The following is a 20,107-nucleotide window of genomic DNA, read 5'->3' as shown; positions in this document are numbered from 1 at the left end:
ACTGCTCAGACTTGATCAAGACGATGTTGCTCAGCGGATACAAGATGCTCGAGGACTAGCTGTGGGGGTATAACCCTAGGTACCCATGGTGATGGACATGGATCGCACTGCTAGGGGTGGTCGAGCCCATAAGAAGAAGGCGTGTGATGCAAGACACTGATCGACATGAATGACATGATTTTAGGAAGGAATCTTAAAGATAGAGAAGGATCTTTTCAGATATGATGGATATCATATTCCTTATAAATACTTACCATATATGTAATAGAACCGCCCAATTTATACAAGATCAAGTACGACTGTCCCCGCTAACACATTGACACACACATACTTTCACTCATATAAACCTGGTAGTCCGCCGAGTGTCCCGAAAGACCTTGGTAAATCAACATCACAACCAAGATCACGTGATTAAGCAAATACACATCACATACGCAGAGTTGCAGTGAAAATAATATTACAAATGGGTTCACAAATAATAGTACAAGTTTGGGTTTCAAAACCACTTAGTGAAAACAATCATAGCTTTCAAATGATTACATTAATATAAGTTCCAAATATATTGCTAGCATAAGTGACATCATCCAACAAAAGCATATAGATGAGAAGTAACTATAGAATCACCGAGCCCACCGGTAGTTATCCACCATCCTCAGTAGGCCGAGAACTTCACCTGCAACAAGGTGGGATAAACCCTGAGTACTCGAATGTACTCAGCCAAACTTACCCATCGGAAACCAAAACAAATGACACCAAGGATCATGCATAGCTTAATTTAGTGGATCTGGCTGGATGACATTTTTGCATAAAAGCTTGAGTAACCATTAGCATTATTCACCTATACTAGCAGTGACTTTTAGCCATTACCTACCATCTATATTAGCACATGTACTAATCAATCACTTGATTAAGTTGCAAACAATAATAACCATATCGGGTATTTCATGGCTCATTGTCATTATCATCATCATCATCATTTAACCATATCTTTAAATTTAGTGAATCTACATTGCCGCTGCTCAGTCAAGTTCTCACTATCCGGGAGAGACGGCGATTCGAATCGATTCCTATCTAGCTGGAGGGATATTCCTAAACACAAACCCTGCTTCCCCCGTCAGGGTCGCAAACGAGTCACCTTTGGTACAATTCAGGAGTCACGAGTCCGAACAGATCGACATTCTCAGAGAACCACTCTGCCAAGGTTGTTCAGGACTCTAACCCACCTTGGACTTATGCTAATGGCTCTCCGCACATCCTTACTACCTCTAGAATGCACGCCACTACTCGCGTCCCCGGCCTGAGTCGAGCTACTAGGCTTCGTGGTCGGAACAACTTATCTGGCCAGCTAAGTGTTAGGTTGCATTCAACATGACATGAGGACATACAGCATATCGGTCCTTAAATGACATAGACGGGGATAGATTCACACCCAAGACCTCCATGCCTTGTTGCTGCACTACCGTCATCTCGTCTAGTCTCTTTTTCATTATTAACACATGATTCTTTTCCATGATAGCAAATATAGCCAACTGTGACCAGAGCTCATCCTACATCTCACAGGTGATAGGAAATCACCCGACTTCTACTGGTCTAAGCATAGCTAAGCATCATTCGATCCTACACTTAATTAGGATTCATAGGATTTTATCTGGACAAGGTAAGGATATAATGCAACAATTGGTTCCAACCAATTCCTATACTTAATGCATCATCAACAATAAAAGATACTCAGGATATTTGTAAACAAAACATGGGAGGCTTAGAATGCTCCAGGGCTTGCCTGGGATCCCACACTGAGTCAGTGTTAGTTAGACGACAATCGCTAAGTGAGCATCTCCCGTCCTAGCACTTGTCCAGTCCATCCACCTTCGGGATAGGTCCACCATACATCATCTTCGGGTTCGGCTCCAACATCACGTCCTTCACGTGGTTCATCTAGCGCACCTAGATGAGATGCAAGATGCAAGTGCATGAATATGAAGAATGGTAATACAAGAGGCATCACATAAATATTCAAGACAAACACAAGATTATGCAAGACATAGACACCAATAGCTATTTAACTAACTATAGAGAGCAAGCACATCAAGCATGACACAAGTTTAACAAGGTCACAAGTATCATAACTTGACCATCAACAAGGGCATAAGCCACACTTAGCAACACATGGTGTAAACAACCACAACTAGCATATGTCTATTTCTGGACTGGAAACAACAGCTTCATGTTAGGATCATAACTAGAGTTATACAAATCCAATAGCCATGCAACAAGACATTCTGGAAAGCTTATAAAATTTTCTACAATTCATCTTTAATTATCTTAGCATGATTCTCAAGTTAAGTGGGTCGAAATTATATATTTACAGAAACCGGTCCACAATTGATAGAGAGCAGCCATTTCTAAAACTCAACTTTAAACAGGCATAACTCACAAACCACAAGACCACATACCACCAAATTTTAACAGCAGCTAGATACATGAATTATCTATAACTTTGTTATTATCACCAAAAGCTCATTCAAATCCTAACTATATCAAACACTAGCATCTTTCAGATCTGCTCAGAATACAATCAAAACCTAACAGAAGACTTAAAAGTCATATAACTCCTACACTATCAGGCCTATGGCCTTACAATTTGAACACAAGCAATATCATAAAATTTGCTACAACTTTTGTATTCACTACAACCATAGCAAACATCATTTACACCACGAAAATAATTGCATCAGCAAAACTGCAAATGCAACCCAACAGGAGTGGTACAGAAAACTGATAGGAACTTCAGAGAAGCATAACTAGAGTTCTAGACCTCCAACAAACATGAACCATAACTTTTTAAAAATCTTAGGAAGTTACCTACAACTTTCTTATTCACATATTAAGATGATTCTACACTTAAAAGGGTCAATTAATCCAATAATTGCATCTCTATCCAAAACATAGACAGAAACTGACATGCCACTTTAAACAGCTATAAATGGAGTTATACATGTACAATAAATGTGGTTCTAGACTTTTTAGAAAGCTTATCAAATTCTAAACAACTTTGTTGTAAACACCTCAAGCTAATTCTACTATTAAGAAGGCCCCATAGTAAGAACAAGGAAACCCTCTCTGGGTTTGGGCAGAAACAGCCACAGAGATTTAAGCAAGTATAACTCAAGATCTACTTAACCAAAAATCATGATATTTATCTTTTTGAAAATATTAATAAAAGTACTACAACTCATGTATTATCATAAAGTCATGATTCATAACTTAACTAAGCCAATTAATTCAAACATGCAGGACTATTCAGAATAGGAGCAAAGCAACACATGCCATTTTTATTTTTATAGATCTTAAACTATCAAGCCTTAAATCCTAAACTTTTTACCAGACATTTACCATCACATATTTAACATGCCATAAAAATTTTACATTTAATTGAGCACTACTACTGCAGTTATGAAAAAGCCAAGTAAGACTAGCATTCAAACCCTAACCTGCATAAATCTATTTTTACAGCAGAAACTTTAAACTAAAGCATGCCATATTATAGATTTAATGCATAGACAATTTCATAAGGATTCCAAAAAGTCCTCATTTACTATTTTACGATTTTTATACTAATTACTATGAATTTTCAAAGTTCATCATTCAAATCTATAAAAACAAAAGAAAAGACATGTAAGTCTTGCATCGGGGTCCCTACGAAAAACTGAAATCAAAGATCAGCGATTGACCCTTCTCGACACTATTCACCAGAGTCACGGTTCCTTCACTTAACCCCCTCACTTTATTCAAATTTGAGGGCAAAGTCCTTCGTCTTCATCCTTACGATGACAGAGCAGGGAGCGGCCGGGCTCGCGGCTCCGGCCAGCTGAGGCGGCGTCGACGGCGAATGGCGGTGTTGGGGCGTGTGCACACTCTAGGGGGAGCCCACGTGGCTGGCCAAGGGGCACAGCATGGCCACAGTGACCCGAGCCAGTTTGGCCGCGGTGTTAGTGCAGCAGAGACGGCGGCCACCAAGTACGGCAGCGCGCGGCGCTCGAAGGAGAGCCACACCACGTGCGCTTGGTGGTAGAGGCAGGACGAGGTCCGAGCAAGCGGAGGAGGACCAGCGCGACGAGAACGGCAGCGCTGGAGCTTTGTAGCTCGGCAATGGTGGCTACGGAGCTCCAACAGTAGTGGCGTGGTGCCGGCTTGGAGAGGGAGCATGAGAAGGAAGGAGAAGTGAGAGGGCAGGAGGGAGAATGGAGGATGCTCTGCTGTCCATTACGTGTTTTCAGCACACGCCCAAGGTGAGCTGGCGACCATGCAAGTAGCGAGGTGAGCACGTGGCCTGCAGCTCTGTGCATGGTGTCGGCACTGTTCATCAATTTCAAATTTCCAATTCTACCTCAAACATACCACTAAAACCCATACTTCGTGCCTCTGTAACTCCTAAACCACGATGACTTAGCAAAAACTCTATTAATAAAAGTTGTAGATCTACATATTAGCTCCAACTTTTATTAAAGCTTCAAAATCTAATTAGGCCTAGTTAGAGAGATAGAAGGACCTAAAGTGGGGTACACGAAACTGAAAATTTAGGTTTTAGTTAACTCAGACTTAGAATATTTTTGGACTCTGAAAACAACAGTAGATTCCAAGTTTGAGCCTCAGTTTGACATTCTTACAAGCTGATTTGGCTCTGGGTACAAAAATAAAGTTTGTTCTACTCCACTCAAACTTCAACTTTTGTTTAGGTTCCACTGCCATGCAAGCACTGTAAGCCATAGTTCAAACTAAGTCAAAGTAGCATCACGATAAAGCTTAAATTATAATTTTTGATCTATTGGAGCATTTTCTGGCCACTTGCTCAACATGAACTCTTCATAACTTTTGTTCATGAGTGTAGGTAGAGTTGTTTGATCAAGGTTGCAATGTTTGTTTGTCATCACATATTCTCATTCACCTAATAAAGCAATTCAGGCGAGAACATAACTTGTCATTTCATGTGACTTCTTGATTCCAAACTTCACGAAACTTTTCCAATCATCCATGTGGGTGGAAATTGATATGAGGAACATGAAAGAAGCACATCCAACATTACTCAAGCATACTTTTTGGAAAGGGCAACATGTAAGCAATGGTGCATGGTCCAAGTTTAAGTGGTGGCTCATTTTTGTAGATTTGATCTATCACCACTCAACATGTCATGGTTGAGCTCAACTGGTAACAAACACCTAGGGTGTTATAGTTGGATAGATCTAGATCTAACCGACTTGTAACCCTACTCTCATACTATATAAGGCAGGTAGAGACTCCCTCGAGTTCATCTAATATTCAATACAATCTAACAAAGACATGGGACATAGGGTATTACATCGTTCAGACGGCCCGAATCTGTCTAAATCGCCGTCTCTACTCCTCGTGGTTCCTATTACACATACCTCCACTAATCATCTACTACCATGATATACCCCTTGGTCTAGCGACCAGATTTTGTGATAGTTCGTCTCCGCATCTCCTTCTCGAGCGCGGTCACCCTCTACTCTACCGGATGTTTTCTAGGACATAAATGTTCCCTTTTCGGTAATTGGGTTGGAAATTCTAGGTTAGCAAAGGGGAAAACAAACCAGACGAGTTTAGTTCATTTTGTTGGAAAGAAATAGCAATTCAGCTGAAAGTCTTGCTTCTTCGATTAGTATGACTGAGGTTTTACCAGCATGCTATTTTTTCCACTTGCGTTATTTCAAGAGTTTGCTTTGACAAATCGGTAGCAGCAGTGGACCAGTGGTCCCTTCTCCATATTCTAGGATTCTAGGAAGTTTCTGTTCAAAGAATTCTCCCCCTTAGCCCCTCCAATCGATTAATAATCATAAAAATTGTTATCTTTTTAGAAATCTAAGGTTATTTTCCTCTGAAATCCAGTACGAGTTCTCCGTGCAATACTTTGATTTGACTGGGCACGGGAGCTCTACGGCTGTATCCATCCATAACTCACTCACTCATGGCCGCCTCTATCGCCTCGTCGACGTTCTTCCTGGTGTCGGCTTCGGCGGCCAAGAACACCCTAGGCAGGTCCAAAGACAACAACCTAGACATGAGTGGGGTTGCCGCCAATGTGGGCGCGGTGAGGTCCTCAGCAAGGGCACGCACGCATGTCGCCGTTCCCAAGGTGAACAGTGGTGTCAAGGCTACGGTGACTGACGGTGAGGACGACGCATTTCGCTCCTCGGCTCCAACTCCGAGGACGTTCTACAACCAGCTGCCAAACTGGAGCGTGCTACTCGCGGCCATCACGACCATCTTCCTGGCAGCCGAGCGGCAGTGGACGCTCATCGACTAGAAGCCCAAGCGCCCCGACATGCTCATCGACACGTTCGGCTTCAACGGGCAGGTGTTCCGGTAGGACTTCTCCATCCAATCCTATGAGATTGGGGCCAACAGGACGGCATCCATAGAGACGCTGAAGAATCATTTACAGGTGAGTCAAGTGAGGCAATAACGTCTGATTGTGTTGTAAGGTGCCCATTGTGGATGCTAATATTGTTTTTTGATCATGTTTCTGCGTTTAGGAGACGGCCCTTAATCATGTCAAGAGCGCTGGGCTGCTTGGTGATGGCTTTGGTTCAACGCCAAAGATGAGCAAACGGAACTTGTTCTGGGTTGTCGGTCAGATGTAGGTCCTGGTGGAGCAGTATCCATGCTGGTACACACTGCAAAATATTTTGGTTATTCGAATCCTCAGGCTGAATTGGCTCTAGTTTTTGTTTAAGTGATATCTTTTTTAAAAATGAAGTTATGCTAATAATGTGAACTTGTCAAGCTAGCCAGCTAGGGGTCAATTCTGGTTTCTTGCTTTGTTGCGAGCTTGCTGTGCTACGATAGGTAGGAGAACCCCCCCCCCCCTCGTCGTTGCTGTGAAGTTTGAGATCTGTTCAGTGGCTTCAGAATGTTTGATTGGAAATGTGATAATGATGTTAGGTGAGAACCTGGGTGTGAACTATTCATGCGAGAAATTAGGGGCCTAAAAGTCGTTGATGATAATTGTGACAGTGATATTTGGAAGTAGGTGGTTGATATCTATTTTAATTGAAAAGTCAGCTTGGAAAAGTCTCCAATAAATTATTCTTCTGATTATTAGCATGATAATTTTGAAAGACGATATATGTTACAACTCATCTATTTCACCATGTACTTCATTAACCTAGTTGCATTTGGGTAATTTAAGGCTCTGTTATTTTTTGAATCAAATGCTTTTTTTTAATTTTTATGCTGGGGCGATATAGTTGGTATAGATACATGGGTCAGTGGTCATGGTAAAAATAGAATGCATCGAGATTGGCATTTACATGATCGCTACACAGGCCAGACTATACTGAGGGCTACAAGGTTTTGATCTTGATTTTGTGCTCGTTTAAATTAATAGCATTACAGCATAGACAAATTATGGGTTGTCCTCCCTGTCATATTACTATTGTTTTATGCATTCATTTTTGTTCTTGCTGATCCAAAACCTATTAGCATTTTGTTGTTTGGCCATTTGCATTTTGCTGATACTTTTTCCTCATTCTTTGGTGAAATAAACAGTAAATGGCTTATGATGCATAAGCATACTAGAAAACTCGCAAGGATTCCTGATGAAGTGAGGACAGAAATAGCACCATATTTTTTTGAGCGCACTGCTATTGCTGATGAAGACAGCCGCAAACTTCCAAAATTGCCAGGGAATGGTGAAGCCAGGGCTAGAAAATACGTCCGAAGGGGTTTGACTGTAAAAATTGTACACGCCATGAGTTGGCGTCCTATGTTATGGTTGGTAGTGTTTGTTACTTACGTAATTTATGCTTATTGGTATGCAACATAATGCAGCCTCGATGGTCTAATCTTGATCTAAAGCAGCATGTCAACAATGTTAGATACATTGGGTGGATTCTTGAGGTAAAAACAATATTACTTTTTGTATGCATCTTTATGTTGTTCAGTTTATGTTAGGATCCTTATGAACTGGATCCTTGAGATTAACAAATTGGTCTTTGCAATGTACATAACATTCATTGCTCTATTAATTTTGGTCCTGAGTAGTTTATATATGGTGTTGGTAATTATTTGGATCACTTGCTTTGTCGTTAAGCCTGTCAACTTATTGGTAGGTGATAAAATCAATTTTCGTACAGTTTGAGCATTTATCATATTCAAACACTATGATTTAGTGACTTCCTCTGCTGTAAGACATCCTATTTCATGTATAATAGAACATTTAGAGGTCTTTTTGTTGTTTGTCGTTGCCCCTTTCAACGGCAAATAGGGCCTCGATGCTCCTATCTGGCTTTTTGCTTTTTGTGATGTATGCCTAACTGTCTTGATGGACAATAAAGAAATCATGGTACTCCTCCGTTCAAATTATAAGACGTTTTGACTTTTCTAGATACATTATTTTTTCTATGCATTTAGATATACACTATGTCTAGATACATAGTAAAAGAAATGTATCTAGAAAAGCTAAAATGTTTTATAATTTGGAATGGAGGGAGTATTTGTTATGTTGCTACATTTTAAAATCAAACTGCCTTCAGAATTTAAAAGGCGCAATTGTTGTTGATACTCCTTATGTTGTTCAATAGCTAAGTTGTCTGTTTGAATAGACTATTTCCTAAAATATGCCACATTTTTTTTGCCACAAGAGGTCATGGAATGCTATTTTTAGATAAATAATCGGTTCAATTGGTCATTCGGTACACAATCATATGCTTTTATTTTTGTTTGTGCTCTTGATCTGTGAAGCTTTAAACTAGAATTCCTGTTTGTAGTTTCTAACGCAAATTCTTCATCTAATCTTGGGTTTGCAGGATGTAGAATTCAGGATAGTCTACTGAAAGTTCGCCTTCCCTGCTCATTTAGCCCTAGGAGTTTTGTTATAATTGAGCTCTTCCTTTTGCTTGTGCTACTCGGCATTTCACTAGTTTACATAATCCGTTGATCCACTGTAGTGAAGCATGCCTCTGGCGCTCAATCCACCAAGCATTCAACTCCCCCCTCTAGGCTGTAGCGCCCTGTATTGATGGGGGTTTCCTTCCTAAGAGGGGTGGCTCAGAGCAGTCACCAGGGCAAGCCAATAGGCCGATGGGGAGCATTCACACGCACACCTCGCATTAGAAGATGAAGGTGGCTGGTCCATGGTGCGCCCGAGGTGCTAGTGGCATCTCCCAGAGTTTAAAGGCATGATGCATTCAACTCCCTCAACCACCCAGGTCAAATCGGTGCATTACCACCATAGCAATGATCTGCTGAGGCGCATGAGAGGTAAATGTTTTAGATGTCTCTCCCCTGGCCACGCTGCGGTAGACTACAGGGACCCAGAGCGGTGCTTCTCTTGTGGTCGCTAGGGGCATAAAAGCAGAGTATGCAAAGGCAGACCTTCATCCTCCCGGCAGCAAGCTCCCTTGCCTAAGACTGCTCCTCCACCATTCGACAACAGCAACTTCCCCCCTCTAGGAAGGTCCACGATGGCTAGGCCCGGGGACCCCTCTATCCGTCCTCTAGACACCTATGCCGTGGCCTTCTCCATAGATGACATGGACCATGAGCTCGACCACCTCTCCATGCATGGCATGGTGGCCTAGCTGGGGGGGACCAGTAGGTGGTGGAGCCAGAGGTCATCAAGAGGGCCATCTACCACCATTTTCCAATTCGCCCGAAGGATGTCACCATCGTCAAGCACTTCCTCGAAGACTTCTTCATCAATTTCAAGCACCGACACCACCATGACGAGGCTATGGCATAGGGAACCTTCCCCTATCGCAATCTCAACATCTACACAAGGCCATGGCAGCTAGTCATGCATGGCGACATCTGTGACCTCAAGTACCACGTTTGTTTGTGCCTGGAGGGCATCCCACTTCATGCCTAGAATGAGAGCATCGCCAAGAGGGCAGTCGCCAAAGCTTGTGACCTTGACTACATCGAGAAGTCTTTGCTGGACCATGAGGACACTAGGACACTCTATGTCTAGGCATGGACGCACAACCCATCTGACATTCCAAAGGTAACCTAGCTAACCTTGTTGTGTAGGAAAGCAGAGTTTCACAACTCACAACCTGCTCGCGGCCATCGGGGACTCACCTTTAGCGTGTTGGTGCACCTTGACCTGGTGGAGGACCCACTAGGTAGAGATGGACGTGCTTGTGAATACACGTGGCACTACGGTGTTGTTGATGGGGAGAGGATGCCACATGACCGCCATGACCCTCCGCCTGTTGACGTCTGTGATAGCCATCGTGATAATGACAACGACCGTCATGGGTGCCATGAATGTCAGGGCAAAAACTGGTACTCGCGTCTCACCCACAGCCTTTCGCATGAGCCCAAGGACCAAGAGCGGGAGCGTTCGGAGTCGAGGCATGGTGGCCGTTGACACCAAAGCCCCGAGCATGGAGGTTGTTGACACCCTCTGGACAACATCGTTGCTGGCCATGGCTCCCGCCTCTCTACCCCGAGCAACACTGTAGGCAACAACAGGAGGACTCGACAGCAGCTCGCTAAGCCTGCTGCCCTCGGGCGCCTGGTGGATGTCCATCGCTAAACCCGAAGTCAGAGTAGGGAGTGGACGTCCCACCGTAGGCCCCACAGACATGTGCGTTTGGAGCCGAGCCATAGAATGGCGTGCTCAAAGTCCCCGTCACCATGCCTACGCTATAAGTCGCCTGACTTCAGTGGTGGCAACGGCGACAACCAACACCCATCACCAAGTGCTCCCAAGGTGCATGCCAACCAAAGTCAATTCGATGACCAGGCAATGACTCCACCGCCCACAGCCTATTCAACCTAGAAGCCGGACGCCCAACCTGATGTCGCATCACTAAGCAACTCTTCATCAGAGTCGCTGACGGCCACTGCACCTTTCTCATGCCCGTCTGAATTGCAGGTTCTCCCCGTTAATGACCCCGGCATCGCGACACAGTGGCGCTCACACCTTGCTGTAGAACACCACTTTTGCATGGGACATGTCTACTCTAGGCGGCCAAGTGCTCCCCTCCAACATCAGATGTAGGTGCAACCAGCAGGAAGCACCCAGGTGGTGCGATTCTGCCCTAGAATCATCTACTCCAGACATTGCACCCACGGACCACCCACCATCTGCTCGCATCATCAACGCATAGCAAACGGACTATAGCGGCAATGTCTGGAGCAGGCTAGCGCAGCACTTGAGGTACAGGACGCTATCCACAACATGCCTGCCACTACAATGCGCGATGTCAGAATTTCTAGAGGGGATCTCACACCCTCTGCCATACTATGTAGTGAATGTTGTCTTGGGTATGTCTAAGTTTCGAATCTTTAGCTGATGGTAACCTGAGCGGAGATTAATCTTGGAGAACACACAGGCACCTCTCAACTGATCAAACAAATTATCAATCCTTGGCAAAGGGTATTTATTCTTGATAGTAACCTCATTAAGTGAACGATAATCCACACACATCCATTGGGTACCATCCTTCTTACCCATAAAGATCACATGTGCCCCCCATGGGGAAGAACTGGGGCGTATGAAACCTTTTTCTTACAACTCTTTTAGTTGTTTCTTAAGCTCTTCTAATTCATTAACCCCCATTCTATATAGACATTTAGCTATTGGTGTAGTTCCAGGTAATAATTCAATAATGAATTCAATGTCACGGTCAGGTGGCATACCTAGCAAGTCATTAGGGAAAACTTCCGGGAACTCCTCCACAACACGATCTTGTTTATTGGCATCACCATCCAGTTGGTTCATAGTGGCTGTTGGCTGAGCTTGCACTACCACTTCTACATAGATTCTATCTCCATTGGGTAATGTCACAACAACAGATCTCTCCTAACACTGAATCACTGCCCATCCAATCCATACCTAGGATAAGATCAATTCCCGCTGTTCTCAACACAATATGTTTCACTTTGATGTCTACCCCCCTTAAGGAAAGGCTAGCTGAGGGACTCCAATAAGAAGCTAGCATGCTACCTCCTGGTGAATTTACTAGTATGGGGTTTTCCATGGCACATAAAGGTATGCTATGCATTCTAACAAAAGCTTAGGAAATAAATGAATGCGAAGCACCTGAATCAAAAAAATACTATAGCAGAGATAGAGTTGACATTGAACGTACCCAACATGACCTTAGGCATCTCCTAAGCTATATCAAATGACACATAGTTCACTTTTGCAGTGTGAAGTGGTCGGGCATTGAACTTCGGATTGCCATTCTGGTTCTATGGAGCTTGCTGGTTCTACTTCTTTGGACACTGATGAGCATAGTGACATACTTCTCCACAGCAGTAGCATGCGTTAGGGTTATTGGGTGCGCCACTCTTTATAGGAGCATTGTTGGGCATTCCCTGGTGTGATGCTAGATTGCCGATCTGTTGTTGGAGACGCTGATTACCAAACTGTTGCTGGTACTGAGGGCGTTGCTGGATCTAGTTACGTGGAGAATACTGACCATGGTTTCCCTGGTTAGCTGGTCCTTGATTCCTCTACTGAAAACCCTGCTAGGGATAGGCACGTGGGCGGGTGTTGCTTCCATAAGCTTGCCCTTGAAGCCTCCTCTTCTTGGCCTCCATCTCTTTGCGCTTATTGTCAATCACAATAGCGTGGTTCACCAATGACTAAAAGTTAGGGTATGTGTTGGACATAAGTTGGAGCTGTAGGCCATCATAAAGTCCTTTGAGGAAGTAGCGTTGCTTCTCACCATCCTCAGCTACATCATTTGGAGCATAGCATGATAGTTGAGCAAACTTCTCATGATACTCCACCACAGACATGGATCCTTGCTTAAGGGACCTGAATTCCTCCTGCTTCAACTCCACTAGTCCATTGGGGATATGATATGACCAGAAATTGTCCTTGAATTCCCGCCAGGTGATAATAGGAGCATCGTTGGGACGTCCATAATGGAAGGACTCCCACCAATCCTGAGCTGCTCCCTGGAGTTGACCAGAAGCATACAACACATTCTCAAGATAATTGCATTGTGCTATGTTAAGTTGCCTTTCCACAGCACGCAACCAATCGTCTACCTCCAAGGGGTCTAAGGCGTGGGTGAACACCGAAGGGTGACCCTTCATGAATTCTCCACGCTTGTCTCTAACCTGAATAGGCAGTGGTCCTCTTGCAGGTTCGTTATCCAAGCGTTGCATCATGGCTTGCATCAACTGTGCTTGCATTCCCATTAATTGCTCCATAGTCACTAGTGGCGGCGGTGGTGGATTCATGGGAGCACCATGACCACGACCATGGCCTCTGCCTCTTCCTCCTCTTGCGACCATCTACTTTCCAAATAAATGTGCAAACTTTTAGAGATTTCCAAATTATAGAGAACTTATAAATGATAAAGAGCAACACTGAGAATTTTCTGGATAAGGTTCAAATATAGCAGTTCAGTAAATCTATCATAACTTGAGTTTTAGAGACCCAACATAGGCATACCAAGAATGGTTAGAAAGCTTAGGGGATTAGCTACAACTTTTATTTAGAACACTTTTACATATTCTGACATACGCATGGTAAAAAATAGAGCTAAACCGAATTTGTTATGAGTTCTAGACTGCGCAGAATCATCAACTTGTGACAGCTAGATCTCACAAACCTGAATAGATATAAATGTGATTCTAGAGACATTTGAAAGATACAGAAGTCTAGATATCTCCACAAAAATTTCGAATTTTCGGTAGCCCAGATCTCAAGATACAAGATAAAGAACACAGGATGCTCTAGAAAATAGCACAGCAGAGATATGATAAAGCAACCCATCTGCATCAAGACCTTATCTAAACTTAAGGTTCAAACCTATGGAATTTGTGGACATGCCCACAAACTTCCAGCAATCAAATAAACTCCAAATCATCCAAGTTCACAATTAAAAGCATCTAATCACTAAAGTTCATAAGACAAAACAAGACTAGACATGACACACAAACTAATAATGTCGTAGCTTTAAACAAGGCACCAAACACCTAGGGGGCTATGTCAACCATGGTGAATGACTGGAGCTTCTTCTTGTAGATTAGTGGCAGCCCAAGTTGAGCACGTAGTTCGTCAACCTGCTTCTGGAGACGCCTCTCAGCCCTTTGTGATGCACGTAGCTCTCCCTTGACTTCTTCATCTACCCCATGCATGGTATGGACATGTCGCACTATTGCTTCTAGAGTTCGATCACTTTCTGGTGGTGCTAAGACCTGCCAATTACCCTCATGATCATTGTGAGGAAGAACCTAAAACGATCCTCCTTCATGGCCTCAAAACAATGACCATGGTAGTAGATGTAAGCGTCCTGCGCTGCATCTTCCATGCCAACCAATGCATGAGCCCGTCTAGCAGTGGCACTGCAGACAGTTTCCACCTCATGTCCATTCTTTATGTCATTCCAGGCGATGACAACCAGCTCTACCTTCCAAAAAGTTGCCTCCAAAGGGTGCTGGTACTCTACATAGTGATAGTTGATGGAGGCATGCAGATCAGTGTAGTAGTCATCCAGCACCTGAGTAAGAAGGGTGTGGTAGTAGGCCATCTTCGGGGCCTGCTTGAAGTAGTATTTGCATGTCCAACCCATCTCCTCATCCACCACAGGGATGGCTGGGGGTGGCATAGGCTTTGGTGAAGTAGCTGATGACTCCATTGGTGTAGCTGCAACAGCATAGACATGTGCAACAGCTAGAGTAGGAGCAGGTGCGGGTGCAGGTGCCGGTGCGGGGGTCGGGGTAGCCATCCACTCCTCATCTTCCTCGATCAAGGGTTCCACCTCATCATCGGAGATGACCACAATCTCCTCCTCCTGTGGAGCACAGGAGGTGAACATGGCACGGTAGCCTGTAGAGCTAAGGCGGGCGATCTTCGGGTTACAAGGCATCTATAGATTTAGAGTAAGATAGAATTAGAATCAACAATTTTATATAATAGATTAAGGTATGAAAATCATAGATATTTTAATAAAAAACAAGAATGAGACAATAAGCATGAAACTAGTGGAGCAAAGATGCTAAAACGACCATCTCTAACTAGGCTTACATCCTACAGTCAACCTGGCTCTAATACCAATTTGTCACACCTAATTTTAAGGATAAAATTGAATGCATAAGTCTCATGTGTGTCCAGAGATCAGTCACACACATAAGTTGACAAATTATAAAAAGTATCATCACGGTGTATCTTACATCACGATTAATATCATCACATAGTCTTACACAACACAGTGGAAACTAAAAAGGTAGCTCTCTCATGATAGCTCCAATATAGGGATGGTCAACTGGTTGACCACAAGACTAAAAGTCCTCTAGAAACTCCTCATATCCGTTGACATTTGTTACCCATCCAGGATTTTTATCCAATATTGAAAGTAAACAAGCGTAAATACTTTCCGTACTTAACAAGATAACATGGGGTTATGAAAGCTCAAAAAGGGTGACTCTGGTTTACTATGGTTAGCACTTTTAGTAAGTCAAGATTTTATCATCAACTATTATCAAGTATGCTTAAGCTCCAATTAAACCCACATGATCAGATATCAGAATCAATTGAATCATATTATCATCGTAGAACATCATAAATGAACAACAATAAGTAACCATTTACTCTATGAGTTTTCCGGGCCGCTCGTGACCGTGAGCACGACTGTTATAACAGTTTGTAACACTCTACAGAGGTTGTGCACATTCACCGTGAGTCATGATTCCCATATGTCCGGGTTAATTACTCCCATAACACTACTAAGGTGAGCGGACGGAGTACACTATGAAGCCATTTCATAGATTTCTTTAACAAGTTAGGGCTGCTAGGTTTCCTTGGCAGGCAGATGTAAGGACCCCCTTTCCTATGGCACATCTCCATCGCGGCTATACACATAGGAACAGAGTCAGCTCTATACCCAACATAGCAAGCCCCTTTTACGCCATAAAGGTAACCTCTAACAAGATAGAAAAGGTCCTATTACTGAGCTAAAGTCAGAGCCATGTGACCCTCACGGTTGCACTGTCAGTCCTAGCTTTTGCCGACAAATAAGTCCTTATGGAGGGCCAAGAGCATCATGATCAAAAGTCATTTGCTTCTTCACCCTATAATTCAGTTGTTTAAAAGCAAATTTTTACCTTTTCGTTCTATAGAACCATTAGTCATTATGTAGATCATGTACAGTTACATTGAGCACTAGCAAACTACCCATATGCATATAACCCGTAGGAGACAAAGAAACATGATACTCAATCACTAGGATGTCCTTACGGGTATCAAAATTAGACACATGCAAATGAGAAATTAATAAATGGTGAATAGGACATCAAGGTAGATCTTGTGCTATACTTGACTTGCTTAATGAACTTGGGCTGCTCCTGCTGGTCATCAAAGAAATCTTAGTCTCCAACGTTCTCCTTATCGTCTGAACTCGACCAACAAAGCAACATACAAGCATTCCAAAGGCATTCATGCAAAGCAAACAATTATGGGATTAGAACAGTACACCAGGGCATAAAAACAAGATAAAAAGGTTCTTAAAAAGAATCTACGTCTCTCTATGATCACATAGACGTGACGTTCACGAAAAACAGAGCTAAAACACGAAAGTTATGAATTAGACGGGGTTTCCAATAGCAATTTATTTAATTAAATCTAACCTCAAAATTTAAATGTTGCAAACATGTTTGACAGTGGTATTAACATGTAGAGAACTTAATTACGAACCTAACGCAATTTGAATGGGTCGATTCGGAGCTAAAATAACGATTTTATAAGCAAAACAATGCAGTGGCATTTCTATAAATAGAATGAACTATTTTCAAATTTAAATAAAATTAAATCTAGGATATTTAAACTAGCTGAGGACTGCATGTGTAAAAAAAATAAAGCCGAGGGGCTCTTAAGCAATTCTGCCTCGCGAAGGGGTATCGGTCATCCACGGCCGTTGATCAAGCGATGGGTGGCTCAGATTAGAAAGGGGAAGGGAGAGGGGGAGGAGCCGAGCGGAATAGTGGTGGCCGCGGTAGCGTAGCCATTGCCGGCAGCGAGGAGGTCGCCGGAGCGATCGATACGGGCCCTACGGGCCACGATTTTGACATACGAGGGCACCGAGACGAAGCGAGGGAGACTACGAGTTCATTCTGAGGCTTCACGCGGCCGGGAAGAGGCCCGCGTGGCACCGCCATGGCCGGCAGCGAGGATGCTCGCCGGTGTGCATGAAAACTAGCCCTAGCGGCCTCGGTTTGCCCATCCGAGAGCACGGAGACGATACAGGGGCGATTGCGACCTAACCCGAGCCATTTACACGGTCGAGGAAGGGCTCGCGCAGTGCTCGCCATGGCCGGCGGCGAGGAAGAGCTTGTTGGTGCGCACGGCTAGGGCCCTAGAGGCCATGATTCTCGAAGTTAAAGGCACGGGGAGAAGGAGGGGAACAAGGGGTCTCACCGCGGATGAAAAACGAAGTCGGAGATGAACGGAGATGGTGTGCGGCGAGAAATGGCTAACGACACGGTGGTTTCCAAGCTCGGTGGATTCGCTGCTGCTGCGGTGGCTGTGATGCGGCCTCAAGAGAGGAGAACTGTAACAGGAGAAACTATGATAGGGTCTGGGCCTCCTTTAAAGAGACCGGGGCACGGGGGGAGGAGCTCCCACGACGCGAGGTGGGCGTGGGCGGCGGTTGCACCATGACCGTGCGAGACGCGAGAGGTGGGCGACGGCGCTGATAGGTGGACCCAGGCAGTCAACGATGGAGAGGAGTGAGGGGCGCGGCAACGGTTGCCCGCTCGAGTTGGGCCAGCCCAGGAAGAAAAAAGGGGGAGGGGAAGAAAGGGAAGGTGGGCGAGCGGGCCGACGGGAAAATGGGACAGCAGGCCGAATGAGAGAAAGAGAGGGAGGGACAAAGAATTGGCTTTTCTTTTTCCAAAACAATTTTCCAACTTTATTTTTAAATAGTTTTTTGGAATCATTTTGAGTTTTGGATCAAAACCACTCAACCCAATAAATAAAATGCTATAGCATGAGTGCATCAACATGTATCTATCCTTAAGATTGATTTTTAATTGCACAAAAAATATTATTTTTCCTATATTTGAATGCACACATAATTACATAAATAAATCAAATTTAACTATTTTAAAAGAATGCAAATTTTAGGGTGTTACAACGCGGCGTCAGCACCCCCGCTCGACCCCTCGCGCCCCTCCAACAGTTGCAGCAAACAGGTCACATTGCAACATGTGCAACATCCCAATGTACTTTTAAAACATTCATATGCAATACTTAGAACATATGTCTGAAGACAGATGAAATATTTGAAACAAACACTTGTAAAAAACACCTAAATACTTTTAAAACATTTAGATGTAATACTTAGAATACATGTGTGGAGATAGATAAAACACTTGAAATTTGAGTTTGAAACACTTATAAAAACTCTAGAAAACACTTGAAAACCATTGTAAACATACGCAACATCAAGATAAAACACTCGCAACATATGTGTGAAACATATGCAACATTCTGATAAACACACTTGCAACATACATCTAAAAAATCGATAAAACATTAGGAACAGACGTCTGCAACATACGTGTACAACCTTGCAACATATGCAACATCTCGATTTACTTTTGCAACATTTATATGAAACGCTTGTAATATCTATACGAAACACTTGCAACATGCCTTTGAAACATCGAAACACTTGAAATATACATTGGCAATATGTGTTTTCAGCGCAATATCTACTTGTTGCTTGGACGATTGGAGGTTCATCGACGCAGAACTTGACGCCGGCACGGAGCTCGATGCTGTGGAGTGGTGCTCAGCTCCGGTGGAGAAGGCAGTCGGCGTGGTAGAGAACGCTGCGGCAGGAGGATGGCCCGATGGAAAGGAAAGATGGTGGGTGGCGGCGCTGGAGCGTGGTGAAGAGAGAGGTACTAATACAGAAAATCTTCTTCACGGCGTTTCACTTTGGGGCTCTGAGGCGGTTGACCTGGTTGTCCGCCTCAGTTATTCGAGGCAGGACAGCCAGACCAGCAAATGCCTCAGTTAATACTTAATCGAGGCGGACATTGTAAGTTGACTGTCTCGATTAATATTAATTAACCGAGGCGGTTATCCTAACGCAAACTTAAGGTTGTCTGCCTCGGTAGTCGATCATTTATAACGGGTGTGATTGGTTGCTTTGGTGATGGAGAACCGGGATGGAGAGTCAGTCCAAGATTGTGAGATGCATGCTCAAATCGTGCACCTAGTCGTGTTTGATTATCTTTGTTGTTGATTCAGTACGAGATGTGATCTTGTTTGGTTACATGCATGGAAAAGAGTTTTGAGTGTGTGACACATGGGCCCTTATGCCATGGGTGCATCGTGTCATCCTGCATCTCGAGAGAAGTAGAAATTGAGAAGACAGAGCCGTGCGGAATGATAGAGGACAGCGGAATGAAACGAAACAGGCAAAGCTACGTGGTGAGGAACCAAACACAACAGAGGAATAAGTTGGAGCAGGGAAAGGATACATGGATGGCCTGGTTCGGGTAACCGATCAGCCGCAACGTGTCGTCTCAGTAAATCAGCCAAGCCTGCTAAAAAATTTCACCCCGCTACGCTCCGTTCTCCGTGCCTGGCTATGTTTAGTTCCACCAAATTTCCAACTTTGACACTATACAAAAAGAAGATTCCCCGTCACATCAAATTTGCGGTACATGCATGGAGTACTAAATGTTGACGAAATAAAAAACTAATTGCACAATTTAATTGTACTTTACGAGACGAACGTTTTGAGCCTAATTAGTCAACCATTGAACAATTATTATCAAATAAAAATAAAATGCTACGGTGCGCTACAGTGACTCTCTTTCCGACGGCGCCGATTCCGGCCAGCAACTAAACGCGGCATCCAGATTCCCAAAACTTCTATGACGTGGCGTGATTCTAGTGGGCACGCGCTTGTCTGCCACACAACGGGCCACACGGATCGCCGCCACACCGCTGCGCCATGGAAAACTGTGCCGTCCTTTGACCCAAAGCGCCCGTGAATCCATCTGTGCTTCTTCAACTGCATCGCTGACGTGGAAGACTGGACGGCCCGATCGAAGGCCACGCGAATCATCTTGACCGTTCATTTCATCTGTGCTTCTTCACAGAGAA

The 20,107-nt window shown here is 43.9% G+C and overlaps 1 pseudogene; it reads left to right on the top strand.

The window, feature by feature from the left end:
- The first annotated feature begins 5,983 nt into the window (after positions 1 to 5,983).
- On the top strand, positions 5,984 to 9,599 carry LOC136468779 (palmitoyl-acyl carrier protein thioesterase, chloroplastic-like; annotated as a pseudogene).
- The last annotated feature ends 10,508 nt before the right edge of the window (positions 9,600 to 20,107 follow it).

The sequence above is a fragment of the Miscanthus floridulus genome, chromosome 8 (assembly GCF_019320115.1).
Source record: "Miscanthus floridulus cultivar M001 chromosome 8, ASM1932011v1, whole genome shotgun sequence".
Classification (NCBI taxonomy): Eukaryota; Viridiplantae; Streptophyta; class Magnoliopsida; order Poales; family Poaceae; genus Miscanthus; species Miscanthus floridulus.
The sequence above is the reverse complement of the archived record's forward strand: the minus strand, read 5'-3'. Positions and strand labels throughout refer to the sequence as shown.